Here is a 15,241-nt window from a genome sequence, read left to right as displayed (position 1 = left end):
GCAATTTGTTGCGCTAATGAATTCCAAGCTTCAACCTGATTGACTCCTGCTGCTTTCTTAACAATCATTCTATCAGAGGGCCATTGAATAGTATTTTCTGAAATTTCATTGAGCAATTGCATGGCTTCTGCAGTAGTTTTGCTCATTATGGATCCTCCTGATGCTGCATCAATAACATTTCTAGCAGAGGGTTTAAGATCATGATAAAAAATATATAAAATATCAAGATCTTGGATACCATGGTGTGGGCATTTTCTTAGCATTGATTTTAATTGTTCCCATGCTTTGTATACAGATTCAGTATCTGTTTGCACAAAATTATTGATTTCTTGCTTCATTTTAAATATTTTTGCAGGTGAAAAATATTTATTAAGAAATTTCTAAGTCATTTGGTCTCATGTAGTGATTGAACCTCTCGGCAGACTTCGCACCCATATTTTGGCTTCACCTTTTAAAGAAAATGGAAAAAGCTGCAACCTGATAGCGTCTGTTGTGACTCCATTATACCTGCATATTTCAACTAATTCAAGAAAATCAATTAGATAGGTGTGAGGATCTTCACTCGCATCACCAGTAAATTGGCATAATTGCTGAATAGTTTCAATCAAGCCTGTGTGAATTTCAAAGTTATTTGCTGCAATTGGTGGTGTCCTTACACTTGATTCTCCTTCAAAATGATCTGGTCTTACATAATCTCTTAGTATTCTATCACGTCATGGTGCCACTTCATCAAACTGTTCTTCTTTTTGATGTGGAGGGTGTTGGTTGTTGTTGTTAAGTTCTTCGTTCTCCATTTTTTCTTGTGAAAAAAATTGAGATCGTGAAACCTGTTCTTTTCGCAACAACCGCAAGGATTTTTTATTTCAGGATCGTATTCGACTAGTTCTCTCGAGGAAGAACATGTCATACACTTCCTAAAATTTTTGCACAAAAGTCAAAATAATTAGAAAACAAAATCTCAAATTAGTAGTAAAACAATTAATTTGTAGTAGATTTTGCCAATCCCCGGTAACGGCGCCAAAAATTTGACGAGTATAGCGTATATATAGTTCTGACTCGTACTCTGTCAAATTATAGTATAAAAAGATGTCGAACTCATAGAGATTGCTTTATCTATTCTACAGATGTTTCTTGTTTTAATTACTATTTGAGAAAATTAGAAAGAGTTGAGTTGCAAATTAATAACTAAAAATGCATGAATAGGGCAATAGAAAATATTTTGTTTTTCACAAATATAATAAAAAGGTGTTGGGATCTTGACTTCACTTAATATTTCTATATAGTGGAATTATTATTCTTCAATTTATACTTCTCAACAATGTATAAATGCCTCTCACGATTACAAATATATATTATTACTTAAGTTGAATAAATAATTGCACTCCTCTCGATTACACAAATTAATCTTCAAACTAGTAATATTAAAGAACTAGAAATATATGATTCAATTAAAATACGCTCTTGTTAGTAAGTCCCTTTCGGTTATCCTACTTGTTATAACTGATTATTACAATATTTGCCTCTCTTGATTACAAATAAGTGTAAAATTAATTATAACATAAAAGAGATTGATGTTACTCAAAATATTAACATTCATCAATACTACACTTAACTATATTATTTCTTCCGCTTCTGTAACGATCCGGCCGGTCGTTTTAAGAATTTATGCCCCGATCCCCTATTAACTGCATTCCCCGTATTTGTTTCTGCTATTGTGAGTTGCCAGGGGGAAATTATTGGGCGTTTCAAAGAGTTTTGGGACACTTAGTCCCTAAATGAGCGCTTAAGTTTTAGAAATTTGATAGTAGTTGGAACAGTGTGAAGACGGCCTCGGAATGGAATTCCGATGGTTCCATTAGATCCATTGGGTGATTTTGGGTTTAGGAGCGTGTCAGATGGTGTTTTGGAGGTCCGTAGCTAATTTAGGCTTGAAATACCGAAAGTTGAATTTTTGAAATTTCCGGTTTGATAGTGAGATTTTGATCCGAGGGTCAGAAAAGAATTCCAGAAGTTGGAATAGGTCCGTAGTGTTTAATGTGATGTGTGTGCAAAATTTCAGGTCATTCGGATGAGGTTTGATAGACTTTTTGATCGAAAGCGTATTTTGAGAGTTTTTGAAGTTCTTAGACTTGAATCCGATGCTAAATTGGTGTTTTGATGTTGTTTTGAGCGTTCCAAAGATTGGAATAAGTTTGAATGATGTTCTATGATTGGTTGGCATATTTGGTTGAGGTTCCAGGGGCCTCGGGTGTGTTTCGGATGCTCAACGGGTCATTTTTGGAACTTAGAAATTTGTAGAAAAATGTTGCAACAGTCAGTTCTAGTTTCCTTCTTCGTGTTCGCGAGTGGGGTCTCGCATTTGCGAAGAGGAGCTGGGGATGGTGAGGAATTTATGCTTCGCATTCGCGAAGTGTCTCCCGCGTTCGCGAAGCTAGGAGTTCTATACCTACGCGTTCGGGATGGTGTTCCCGCGTTCGTGTAGGAGGAGGAAGTTTTGCATCACGTTCGCGACCTGGGCATCGTGTTCGTGATAAAGAAATCTGGGCCCAAGTGAATTTGTGCTTCGCGAACGTGAGGGGCCTTCCACATTCGCGAAGAAGGAATATCTGGGCAGTATTTAAAAAGCCCATCCGCGACCCTTCTTCATTTTTCCACCATTTTTGAACGAGATTGAAGCTTTTGAGGGTAATTTTTGAGGAAACCAAAGGGGAATCACTTGGAGGTAACATTTTTGACTTCATAACTCATTTATATGTGATTAAAGACCTAACTAGTGGTAAAAAATTTGGGAAAAATGGGTAATTTGGGCTTGAGATTAAGAGACCTTAAAATGGGTATTTGAGGGGTCAATTGAACTCCGATTCTAGTGTTCTTATTATTTATAGACTCGCGAGAGTTTGAGGATTCTGAAAATGTAAATTTCACCCGATTCCAAGATGTGGGCCTGAGGGGCATTTTGTTCATTTTTCCTAATTTCGCGTATTAGCTTAGAATTTCTTTGTGGAATCAGTTACTTGAAGTGTTATTTACATTATGCAATTGAATTGAATAGATTTGGGCCATTTAGAGTCGAGTACTCATGGCAAGAACGTGGCTTCGGGTTGATTTTGAGCCGGTTCGAGGTAAGTGGCTTGCCTAACCTTGTGTGGGTGACTTTCCCCTTAGGATTGGTATTGTGATAATTGAAATGCCTTGTACGTGAGGTGACGAGTGCGTACTTGTGCTAATTGTTGAAAACCCTATTTTCATTAGGTAACTTTAATTGTGTTTTCCCTTCCTGTTTATTCTACTTGCACTTTTAAACCTCCTGTTAGCTTAGAGAAGAATGTGTAATTGACTTAATTGTTTTATTTGCTTTAACTGCCTTATTTGGATTACGTGAAGCATGCTAGGTTAGAATGGCCTGTGTTACTTTGGTAAGAAGTTGAGTTTATTTGAGTATTCCTTGTGCCATTGTTGTGTGTTTTACTTTGTGACTACGGGACGACATCCCGGGAGATCCCCTATATGCATTTATGATTTGAGCTGAAGTGCGGGATACCGAGAGATCCCCAGCACATATATTAAGGATACCAAGAGATCCTCGGAATACCAAGAGATCTCTAACATATATTGAGGATACCGAGAGATCCTCATGATACCATGAGATCCCTAGCATACATTGAGGATACTAAGAGATCCTCGGGATACTAAGATATCTCTAGCATACATTGAGGATACCAAGAGATCCTCAGGATACCAAGAGATCCCGTGCATATATTGAGGGTACTGATAGATCCTCGTGATACTGAGAGATCCTCGATTATTATCTTTGTGAAGAGTGGTATTTCCTTGTGATTGTTTTTGTCTTTGTTTCAGTTGTTGTTATCCTTATTATCCTGTATTAATTCTTACTATTAGATTTCAACTATACTGCTTATCTTATTCTGTTATACCTAATATTTCATTTAATCTCAGTAGGGCCCTGACCTTCCTCGTCACTACCCGACCGAGGTTAGGCTTGACACTTACTGAGTACCGCTGTGGTGTACTCATGCCTTTATGTGCATGTTTTTCATGTACAGATCCAGGTACCTCCGTTCAGACTTATCACTCGTAAGACGAGGCGCTTGTAGAGACTCTGAGGAATATCTGCCACGTCCGAAGACCGAAGAGTCCCTTTCTACTCACCCTTTTTGTGTTAGTCCTTCTGTACTTTCGTTTCCTTATTAGATATTCTAGAGTTAGATGCTTGTAGAAAATTCAAAGGCTTGTGATCCTGATATTCTGGGTTTTGGGAAATGTTATTAGTTTTCGAGAGTTGTTGTTGTGTATGACAAGCGGCACTTTAAAATACTGTCTTATTTTACTATTTCGGTTTTAAATTTTTTCTTCCGCAAATTGGTTCCTTTTTCGCATTGTTAGGCTTATCTAGTTGTAGACACTAGGTACCATCACGAAAGTTCACGGAGGGTGAACCGGGGTCGTGAAAAGTTGGTATCGGAGCTCTAGGTTCATAGGATTCATGAATCACAAGCCGGCTTATTAGAGTCTTGTTGATCGGTACAGAGACGTTTGTACTTATCTACGAGAGGCTATGTAACTGTTAGGAAAATTCCACTTTATTTGATTTCCTTGTCGTGCGAGATTTTGATATCACAATTCTAAACTTGTGTCTTTGATTCTCTCACAGATGGTGAGGACACGTGCTACCCAAGATGACCAGGCACCCGTACCCTGTACTGCAGCCGTGAGAGGCTAAGGACGGGGTAGAGGGCGAGGACGCGCATGCGGTGCAGCCAAAGCACCTGCGCTGCCACCAAGGAGCCACCAGTAGTTCCAGCCAGAGACCAAGCACCAGATACACCGACTGCTACTACTACTCCAACACTTCAAGAGACATTAGCACAGTTCCTGAGCATGTTTGGTACATTAATTCAGGTGGGGTTGATTCAGGTTGTACCAACTACTTCATAGATCAGGAAAGGGACCTAGACTTCCGCCACCCCCACTCCAGAGCAGCGAGTTCTCATTGGTCAGGTTCCAGGTGTCATAGTGACACAACATATGGTCCTAGTTCAGTGGGTGGTGAGGACCTCTCGCCGAGTAGAGGACAGGTGGATCCAGGAGAGAGATGACAGGGGGGTCCAGGAGAGGGAGGACAGACGAGGTCAGGAGAGAGAGTATAGGGAAGTGAGGAGACCTCGTAGACTGGAGAGACCCACTGGTCCTTATTATGGAGGAAGAGTACGACATGGTAGATGTTTTGTGGGTCAGCCAGCTCAGTTTGCATCTCAGATTTCACACAGTGTTTTAGGTGTTCAGGGGTCTTAGGGTACCCGTACCGCACAGTTCCCACTGCCACATCCTCCTAGAGCTTGTTTTGAGTGTGGTGACATACGCCATGTGGTAAGAGATTTCCCTAGACTTGGGAGGAGTGCACCTCCATAGACTTCTCAGCCACAACGCGCTCCGCAGAGTTCTCAGGCTATGATCACAGCACCAGTTGCTACCCCACTTGCTCATCCAGCTAGAGGGGAAGGCCAGGCTAGATATTATGCCCTTCCTTCCCCTACCGAGGCTATTTCCTCCGATTCTATCATCAAAGGTATTGTAATAGTTTGTCACAGAGGTGCATCGGTTCTATTCGATCCAAGCTCCACTTATTCTTATGTGTCTTCTTATTTTGCTCTGTATTTGGGTGTATCTCGGGATTCTTTGAGTTCTCCTGTTTATGTTTCTACTCCTATGGGAGATTCTCTTGTTGTGGACCGTGTTTGATTGCTCTTAGTGGTTTTGAGACCAGAGCCGATATGTTATTACTCAGTATGGTAGATCTTGATATTATATTGGGCATGGACTGGTTACCGCCCCATTATATTATTCTTGATTGTCATGCCAAAACCATGACGCTGGCTATGCTAGGTGTACTGCATGTTGAGTGGAGAGGTGCATTAGATCACACTCCCAGTAGAGTTATTTCTTTCTTTAAGGCTCAGCATATGGTTGAGAAGGGGTTTGACGCGTATCTAGCTTATGTGAGAGATGTCAGCATTGATACCCCTTCAGTTGATTCAGTCCCTGTAGTACAAGATTTTCCTGATGTGTTTCCAGCTGATCTTTTGGGCATGCCGCCTGATAGAGATATTAATTTTGGCATTGATCTATTGCCGGGCACCCAACCCATTTTTATCCCTCCGTATCATATCCTGAGTTGAAGGAGTTGAAGGATCAGTTACAGGAATTGCTTGATAATGGTTTTATTAGGCCTAGTGTATCACCTTGGGGTGATCCTGTCATGTTTGTAAAGAAAAAGGATGGTTATATGAGTATGTGTATTGATTATCGCCAGTTGAACAAAGTTACAGTGAAGAACCGTTATCCTTTGCCTCGTATTGATGATCTGTTTGACCAGCTTCAGGGCGCACTGGTGTTTTTTAAGATTGACTTGCGCTCAGGTTACCATCAGTTGAAGATTCGAGAGCCAGATATCCCGAAGACTGCTTTCAGGACTTGGTATGGTCATTTCGAGTTCCTTGTTATGTCATTTGGGATGACCAATGCCCCAGCAACCTTTATGCAGTTGATGCACAATGTGTTCCTGCCATATCTTGACTCATTCGTCATTGTCTTTATTGATGATATTTTGGTGTATTCCCGGAGTCGGGAAGATCATGAGCAGCACCCGAGGACAATGCTTTAGACCTTGAGAGAAAAGAGGTTATATGCTAACTTCTCGAAATGTGAGTTTTGGTTGGATTCCTTGGCATTCTTAGGCCACGTGGTGTCGTATAAGGGTATTCAAGTGGATTCGAAGAAAATAGAGGCAGTGTAGTGTTGGCCCAGACCATTCTCAGCTACAGAGATCCAAAGTTTTCTTGGGTTGGTGGGTTATTACCATTGTTTTGTGGAGGGGTTTTCATCGATTGCAGCCCCTATGACCAGACTGACCCATACAGGTGCTCCGTTCTAGTGGATGGAAGAGTGTGAGGCGAGCTTTTAGAAGCTCAAGACAGCTTTGACTACAGCCCCAATTTTGATATTGCCTACAGGTTTGGGGTCTTACACTGTCTATTGTGATGCCTCGAGGATTGGCATTGGAGCGGTTTTGATGCAGGATGGTACGGTGATTGCCTACACATCCTGATAGTTGAAGGTTCACAAGAAGAATTATCCGGTCCATGACCTTGAGTTAGCTGCCATTGTGCCAGAGGAGGTGGTTAGAGTTGCTGAAGGACTATGATATTACTATTTTGTATCACTTGGGTAACGTCAATGTGGTGGCCGATGCTTTGAGTAGCCGGGCAGAGAGTTTGGCTTATTTACCAGCATCGTAGAGGCCCATGGTGATGGATGTTCAGGCCTTAACCAGCCAGTTTGTGATTTTGGATCTTTCGGAACCCAGTCGTGTTCTAGCTTGCGTGGTTTCTCGGTCTTCCTTATTTGATCGTATCAGGGAGCGTCAGTATGATGACCCTCATTTGCTTGTACTCAAGTACAAGGTTCAGTATGGTGATGCCAGAGATGTGACTATTGGTGATGACGCGGTATTGAGGATGTAGGGTCGGATTCATGTACCCAATGTTGATGGGCTTCGGGAGTTGATTCTAGAGGAGGCCCATAGTTCGCGGTATTCCATTCATCCGGGTGCCACGAAGATGTATCAGGATTTGAGACAACACTATTTGTGGAGGCGGATGAAGAAAGATATAATTGGATTTGTAGCTTGGTGCCTCAACTATCAGCAGGTGAAGTATGAGCACTAGAAACTTGGGTGGGTTTCTTCAGTAGATGGAGATCCCAGAGTGGAAGTGGGAGTGGGTCACCATGGACTTTGTAGTTGGGCTCCCACGGACTTTGAGAAAGTTCGATGCTATTTGGGTGATTGTGGATCGGCTGACCAAGTCCGCGCACTTCATTCCTGTTTGTACTACTTATTCTATGGAGTGGTTGGCGGAGATTTATATCCGGGAGATTGTTCGTTTGCATGATATTCCAGTTTCCATCATTTCTGATAGGGGCACTCAATTCACATCACGATTTTGGAGGGCCGTTTAGCATGATTTGGGTACTCGGGTGGAGTTGAGTACAATATTTCACCCTCAGACGGACGAACAATCCGAGCGCACTATTCAGATTCTTGAGGATATGCTCCATGCGTGTGTAATTGAGTTTGGAGGGTCTTGGGATCAGTTCTTGCCATTGACGGAGTTTGTCTACAACAACAGCTATCAGTCCAGCATTCAGATGGCACCGTACGAGGCTTTATATGGTAGGCGGTGTAGATCCTCGGTGGGTTGGTTTGAGCCGGTGAGGCCAGATTATTGGGCACATACTTGGTTCAGGATGCTTTGGAAAAGGTTAAGGTGATTCAGGATAGACTCCGTACAGCCCAGTCCAGGCAGAAGAGCTACGCGGACCGAAATGTTCGTGATATTTCCTATATGGTTGGAGAGCAGGTTCTGCTTCGGGTGTCGCCTATGAAGAGCATTATGAGATTTGAGAAGAAGGGGAAGTTGAGTCCGAGGTTTATTGGCCCTTTTGAGATATTGAGGCGTGTTGGGGAGGTTGCTTATGAGCTTGCCTTACCTCCCAACTTGGTAGGAGTTCATCCGTTATTTCATGTTTCTATGCTCCGGAGGTATCACAGTGATCCGTCGCACGTGTTGGATTTTTGTTCAGTCCAGTTAGACAAGGATCTATCTTATGTTGAGGAGCCAGTGGCTATATTGGATAGGCAGGTTAGGAAGTTGAGATCAAAGGACATTGCATCAGTGAAGGTTTAGTGGCGGGGTCAGCCGGTCAAGGAGTCGACCTGGGAGACCGAGTAGGATATGTGCATCTGTTACCCTCATCTTTTCACTACTTCAGGTATGTCTCTATGCACGTTCGAGGACAAACGAATGTTTAAGTGTGAGAGGATGTAACGACCCAACCGGTCGTTCTAAAAATTTATGCCTTGATCCCCTATTAACTGCTTTCTCCGTTTTTGTTTCTGCAGTTGTGAGTTGCCGGGGGAAAATTATTGGGAGTTTCGAAGAGTTTTGGGACACTTAGTCCCTAAATGAGAGCTTAAGTTTTCAAAATTTGACCGTAGTTGGAACAGTGTAAAGACGGTCTCGGAATGGAATTCTGATGGTTCTGTTAGCTCCGTTGGGTGTTTTCGGGTTTAGGAATGTGTTCGGATGGTATTTTGGAGGTTCGTAGCTAATTTAGGCTTGAAATGCCGAAAGTTGAATATTTGAAGTTTCCGGTTCGATAGTGAGATTTTGATCCAAGGGTCAGAATGGAAGTACGGAAGTTGGAGTAGCTCCATAGTGTTGAATGTGACGTGTGTGCAAAATTTCAGGTCATTCAGACGAGGTTTGATAGACTTTTTGATCGAAAGAGTATTTTGAGAGTTTTGAAGTTCTTAGGCTTGAATTCGATGCTAAATTGGTGTTTTAATGTTGTTTTGAGTGTTCCGAAGATCGAAACAAGTTTGAATGATGTTTTAGGATTGGTTCGCATGTTTGGTTGAGGTTCTGGGGGCCTCGGGTGTGTTTCGGATGCTCAACGGGTCATTTTTGGAACATAGAAATTTGTAGAAAAATGTTGTAGCAGTCAGTTCTGGTTTCCTTCTTCACGTTCGCGAGTGGGGTCTCGCATTCGCGAAGAGGAGCTGGGGCTGGTGAGGAATTTATTCTTCGCGTTCGCAAAGTGTCTCCCGCATTCGCAAAGCTGGGAGTTCTATACCTACGCGTTCGCGATGGTGTTCCGGCGTTCGCGTAGGAGGAGGAAGTCTTGTATCGCGTTCACGACCTGGGCATCGCGTTCGCGATAAAGAAATCTGGGCCCAAGTGAATTTGTGCTACGTGAACGTGAGGGGCCTTCTGTGTTCGCGAAGAAGGAATATCTAGGCAGTATTTAAATAGCCCATCCGCGACCCTTCTTCATTTTTCCACCATTTTTGAACGGGATTGAATCTTTTGAGGGTGATTTTTGAGGAAACCAAAGGGGAATCACTTGGACATAACATTTTGACTTCATAACTCATTTATATGTGATTAAAGACCTAATTAGTGGCGAAAAATTTGGGAAAAATGGGTAATTAGGGCTTGAGATTAAGAGACCTTAAAACGGATATTTGAGGGGACAATTGAACTCCGATGTCAGTGTTCTTATTATGTATAGACTCGTGAGAGTATGAGGATTCTGAAAATATAAATTTCACCCTATTCCGAGACGTGGCCCTGAGGGGCGTTTTGGTCAGTTTACCTAATTTCGCGTATTAGCTTAGAATTTCTTTATGAAATCAGTTACTTGAAGTGTTATTTATATTATGCAATTGAATTGAATAGATTTGGGTCATTCGGAGTCTAGTACTCGTGGCAAGAACGTGGTTTCAAGTTGATTTTGAGCCGGTTCGAGGTAAGTGGCTTGTCTAACCTTGTGTGGGGGACTTTCCCCTTAGGATTGGTATTGTGATAATTAAAATGCCTTGTACGTGAGGTGACGAGTGCTTACTTGTGCTAATTGTTGAAAGCCATATTTTCATTAACTTTAATTGTGTTTTCCCTTCCTATTTATTCTACTTGCATTTTTAAACATGCTGTTAGCTTAGAGAAGCATGTCTAATTGACTTAATTGCTTTATTTGCTTTAACTGCCTTATTTGGATTACGTCAAGCATGCTAGGTTAGAATTGTTTGTGTTAATTTGGTATGAAGTTGAGTTTATTTGAGTATTCCTTGTGCCATTGTTGTGTATTTTACTTTGGGACTACGGGACAGCATGCCGGGAGATCCCCTATACGCATTTATGATGTGAGCTGAAGCGCGGGATACCGAGAGATCCCCAACACGTATATTGAGGACACCAAGAGATCCTCGGGACACCAAGAGATCCCTAGCATATATTGAGGATACCGAGAGATCCTCGGGATACCAAGAGATCCCTAGCATACATTGAGGATACCGAGAGATCCTCGGGATACCAAGAAATCCCTAGCATACATTGAGGATATCAAGAGATCCTCGGGATACTAAGAGATCCCTAGCATACATTGAGTATACCAAGAGATCCTCGGGATACCAAGGGATCCCTGGCATATATTGAGTGTACTAAGAGATCCTCGGGATACTGAGAGATCCCCGTTTATTATCTTTGTGAAGAATGGTATTTCCCTGTGATTGTTTTTGTCTCTGTTTCAGTTGTTGTTATCCTTATTATCCTGTATTAATTCTTACTGTTAGTTTTCAACTATACTGCTTATCTTATTGTGTTATACCTGATATTTTTTTTAATCTCAGTAGGGCCCTGACCTTCCTCTTCACTACCTGACCGAGATTAGGCTTGGCACTTACTGCGTACCGCTATGGTGTACTCATGACCTTTTTGCGCATATTTTTCATGTGCAGATCTAGGTACCTCCATTCAGACTTATCACTCATGAGGCTCTTGTAGAGACTCCGAGGTATATCTGTTGCGTCCGCAGACTGAAGAGTCCCTTTCTACTCCCCCTTTTTGTGTTAGCCCTTCTGTACTTTCGTTTCTTTGTTAGATATTTAGGAGTTACATGCTTGTAGAATATTCAAAGGCTTGTGATCATGAGATTTCGGGTTTTGGGAAATGTTATTAGTTTTCGAGAGTTGTTGTTGTGTATGCCAAGCGGCATTTTAAAATACTGTCTTATTTTTTTATTTTGGTTTTTAATTATTTCTTCCGCAAATTGGTTCCTTTTCCGCATTATTAGGCTTACCTAGTAATAGAGACTAGGTGCCGTCACGATGGTTCACGGAGGGTAAACCGGGGTCGTGATAAGTTTCTCGATTACAGAATTAATAAATAGTTATTATGTAGTACAAGATAGATAGATGTTAATGAATTAAATAATGTCTAACTATAAAAGCAGATAAAAGTCAAATAAATTCTAGCTCAAGCATGTGAATTTGAGGAATAATATCTACTATTATATAGAAATATTAAGATTCGTCTTTCTCCCAACACAAGAAAAGTTACTCTATAATGGAGTTAGTACTGACAATGGAAACAATCTTGCCCATTAAATAAGGAAATAAAAAGAAATATTCAACAGAATAATTCCCCCTATTTAATTAAAAATATGAATTAGAGTAATTTTCAATACTACAATTTATTCGGAACTAGAAATGAAGCCAGAGTAATGGCTAAAAGATGAAAAAGAAGCGAAACTAAAGAACAAAGAGAAAGGAAAAGCTTTCTGCTCAATATTACACTTCTAAGATTTCTTTTTCGCTCCTCGTTTCATTTCATGAATGATGCCTCTTTTTATAGGCAAGCCATGACAAAGTTTTCAATTCACTTCTGGATATGAACTTGTCATGGTTGGTTGTGGCCTTGTTATGCTTGGTTATGATCTTCTGTTATAAGTTAGTTATGGATCAGTTATAGTTTGTTGTAGCCAGTTGTGAGTAGGTTATCCTTTGTCATGGTAGACCACATTTATACAATCTTTCGTTGGATAATTTAGTATTTGAACTTTTCCTGTCTGATATCTCCTTCATTGATGAACTATGAATTTTCTTATTAAATTTTGATATTTCCTGCAAAGAAAATTAAAATATTAGTATCTAAAAACCAAATAATAGCTTAATTTATACATGAAATTTTATTTTATCAATTATTTATTTAATTTCAGAGTCTCCACTTGGAATAATTTATAGTGTCTCAAGTTACCGGTTTATTTTAAATCCCAAATCGAGGAAATTGACTCTATTTTTTGGTCCGTGAACACAGAAAACCGGGTAAGGAATTCTATTAATCCGAGAGAAGGTATTAGGCATTCCCGAGTTCCGTGGTTTTAGCACGGTCGCTCAACTATTAATAATTGTTCTAATTATCTGATTTATTATGCATTTAAAACCTATTGTGCATTTTTGACTCTTTAACCGCTTTTAATATTTATGAAATTTTTGAACAAGTCACGATGTTGCGCCCTCATTGTCTTTGAACACATGGCGAATCGCGTCACATGAAATGCACCCACAGTTTACAACATGTTTATTTTTATTATTATTCGAAGTTATGGTTGGGTCACATGAAATGCACATCCGAATTGGAATTTACGTATCGTGACCATGCTACGGGAACCGTACTCATAGTCACGATGATTATTTACGCGCCAAAAAATTTGCCTACCCACGTGTGTGGTCGACCTAAACATGCTCCTAACGATCAAAGCAATAAAATTAAACTAAACATAACATTCGTGTCCTAAATTTTCTTTCAATTTAAGTGTCCAACCCTGCGACCCATTTGTATTAAAACAAGAATGTGAACTTAATCCTAAATTGGTTCAGATTAATCTATACAAAATTAACTTAGCTATAATACCAAAAGAAGGCAACAAGTCAATTTGAAGCAAATTAAGTTTCTAGAGCTCTCAAGGTCAAAACCCCTTTCCTGGTCTTCCTCTTGATGATGTTAACTTCAAATGAGACCTTTGGACTTGGGCAATATTTTGAGATGACATTTTTGGAATAACAACATATTACATCTTCAGACTAAATTAAGTGAAGCCATTGCCATAAGATATTACCATAGGCTATAGCGATTACGAGTAGACAAGCTAAGTTGCACTTCCATTACTTTACTGCTATTGCTATTGATATTATAAATGTGAGACCCATTTAAATAAAAAAAGAAATAAAAGAAAAAGAAAAAGAAGACAACAGTTGGCTTAAACATGCAATTTGCAAATTAGATTTTACAAAAGAGAAATCTGATTTGAAAAGATGCAAATCTGATTTTAGAAAACCAAATCTGGAAAATTTTCTTATAAATAGAAGCTTTCGTTCTTCATTTCAAACACACCAAAAATCAGAGAGAGCACAATAGAGTTTAGAGAGAGTAATCCACAGATTGTAGTCTGTGAGATAAATAGTGAGTGCGAGTAATGTTGTAGTGAGGTGTTTAAAATAAAGAGTGTTATTTCTTTCGAAGTTGTATTAGTCTCTTGACACTACTAAGTTGTAATATTATAGTAAAAATATTGCTCCGCTCGAGTATTGTATTTTACCCTGTTAAAAGATTTGGTGTCTTTGTTACTCTCTTGTGTTATTGTTATTTATCATGGATATTATTCTTGGGCGGGATTATTATTTTTTCCGAACAACGTGGTATTAGAGCCATGATGAATAATGGTCCGTTGTCTTTTCAGTACCCCCGTTTGACAAAAGATAATTATTAGAAATGACGTCTACGTATGAAAGCCATTCTTGGCTCTCAAGATGTATGAGAAATCATAGATAGATGGTATGCAAAACCCGATAATGAGGAAGCTCTGCCTCAAAATGAAAAAGATGCCTTGGCAAAGACAAGGAAGAAGGATCAACAAGCTCTCACGCTCATCCACCAATGTTTGGATGATGCCATGTTTGAGAAGGTGGAAGATGCTACCACTTCAAAATAAGCTTGGGAGATTTTACAAAATTCTCTCCAAGGAGTTGACAAGGTGAGAAAGGTAAAACTTCAAACTCTAAAGGCTGATTTTGAAGTTTTAAAAATGAAAGAATCTGAATGCATTTCGGATTATTGTTCAAAAATGAAGGCTATTGTGAATCAACTAAGAAGATACGGGGAGGACATAGAAGATGTCCGTGTGGTAGAAAAAATGCTTTGCATTTTAACACCTAAATTTATTTTGTGGTGTGCGCTATTGAGGAGTCTAAAGATTTAGACTCTATGACGGTGGAGCAATTGGAGGGTTCTTTACAGGCTCATGAAGAAAAGATCAAGAGGAGACAAGAAGTGCCATTGGAGCAACTTCTTAAAACTCCGACATCCTTCAAGGATTATTGAGGTGAAAAAAGCTATCAAAGGAACGGACGAGAACGAGGCCGTGGTGGTCATGGAAGAGGAAGAAGTAACGGTAACAACTTCAACAATGAAGTTTAATTCCACCTGACATTCAGAGGTTGTGGTCGTGGACACAGAGGAGGAAGATGACGTGGTTACTACCAAGAAAATAATGGACAAAGGTATGACAAATCCAAAATTGAGTGTTATAATTGTCATAAACTTGGCCATTACTCTTGGGAATGTCGTAGCAATGTTGAAGAAAAAGCTAATCTTATTGACGACAAGAAAGAAGAAGTTGAGTCAATGTTGTTGATGGCACTCAAGGAAGAAGACATGGATGATTGCAGCTCTTGGTATTTGGACAATGGAGCAAGCAATCATATGTGTGGATGCAAAGAGAAGTTTGTGGAGATCAATAACACGGTGAGAGGTAATGTGTCCTT

The sequence above is a fragment of the Nicotiana tabacum genome, chromosome 22 (genome assembly GCF_000715075.1).
Source record: "Nicotiana tabacum cultivar K326 chromosome 22, ASM71507v2, whole genome shotgun sequence".
In the NCBI taxonomy this organism is placed as follows: domain Eukaryota; kingdom Viridiplantae; phylum Streptophyta; class Magnoliopsida; order Solanales; family Solanaceae; genus Nicotiana; species Nicotiana tabacum.
The sequence above is the reverse complement of the archived record's forward strand: the minus strand, read 5'-3'. Positions refer to the sequence as shown.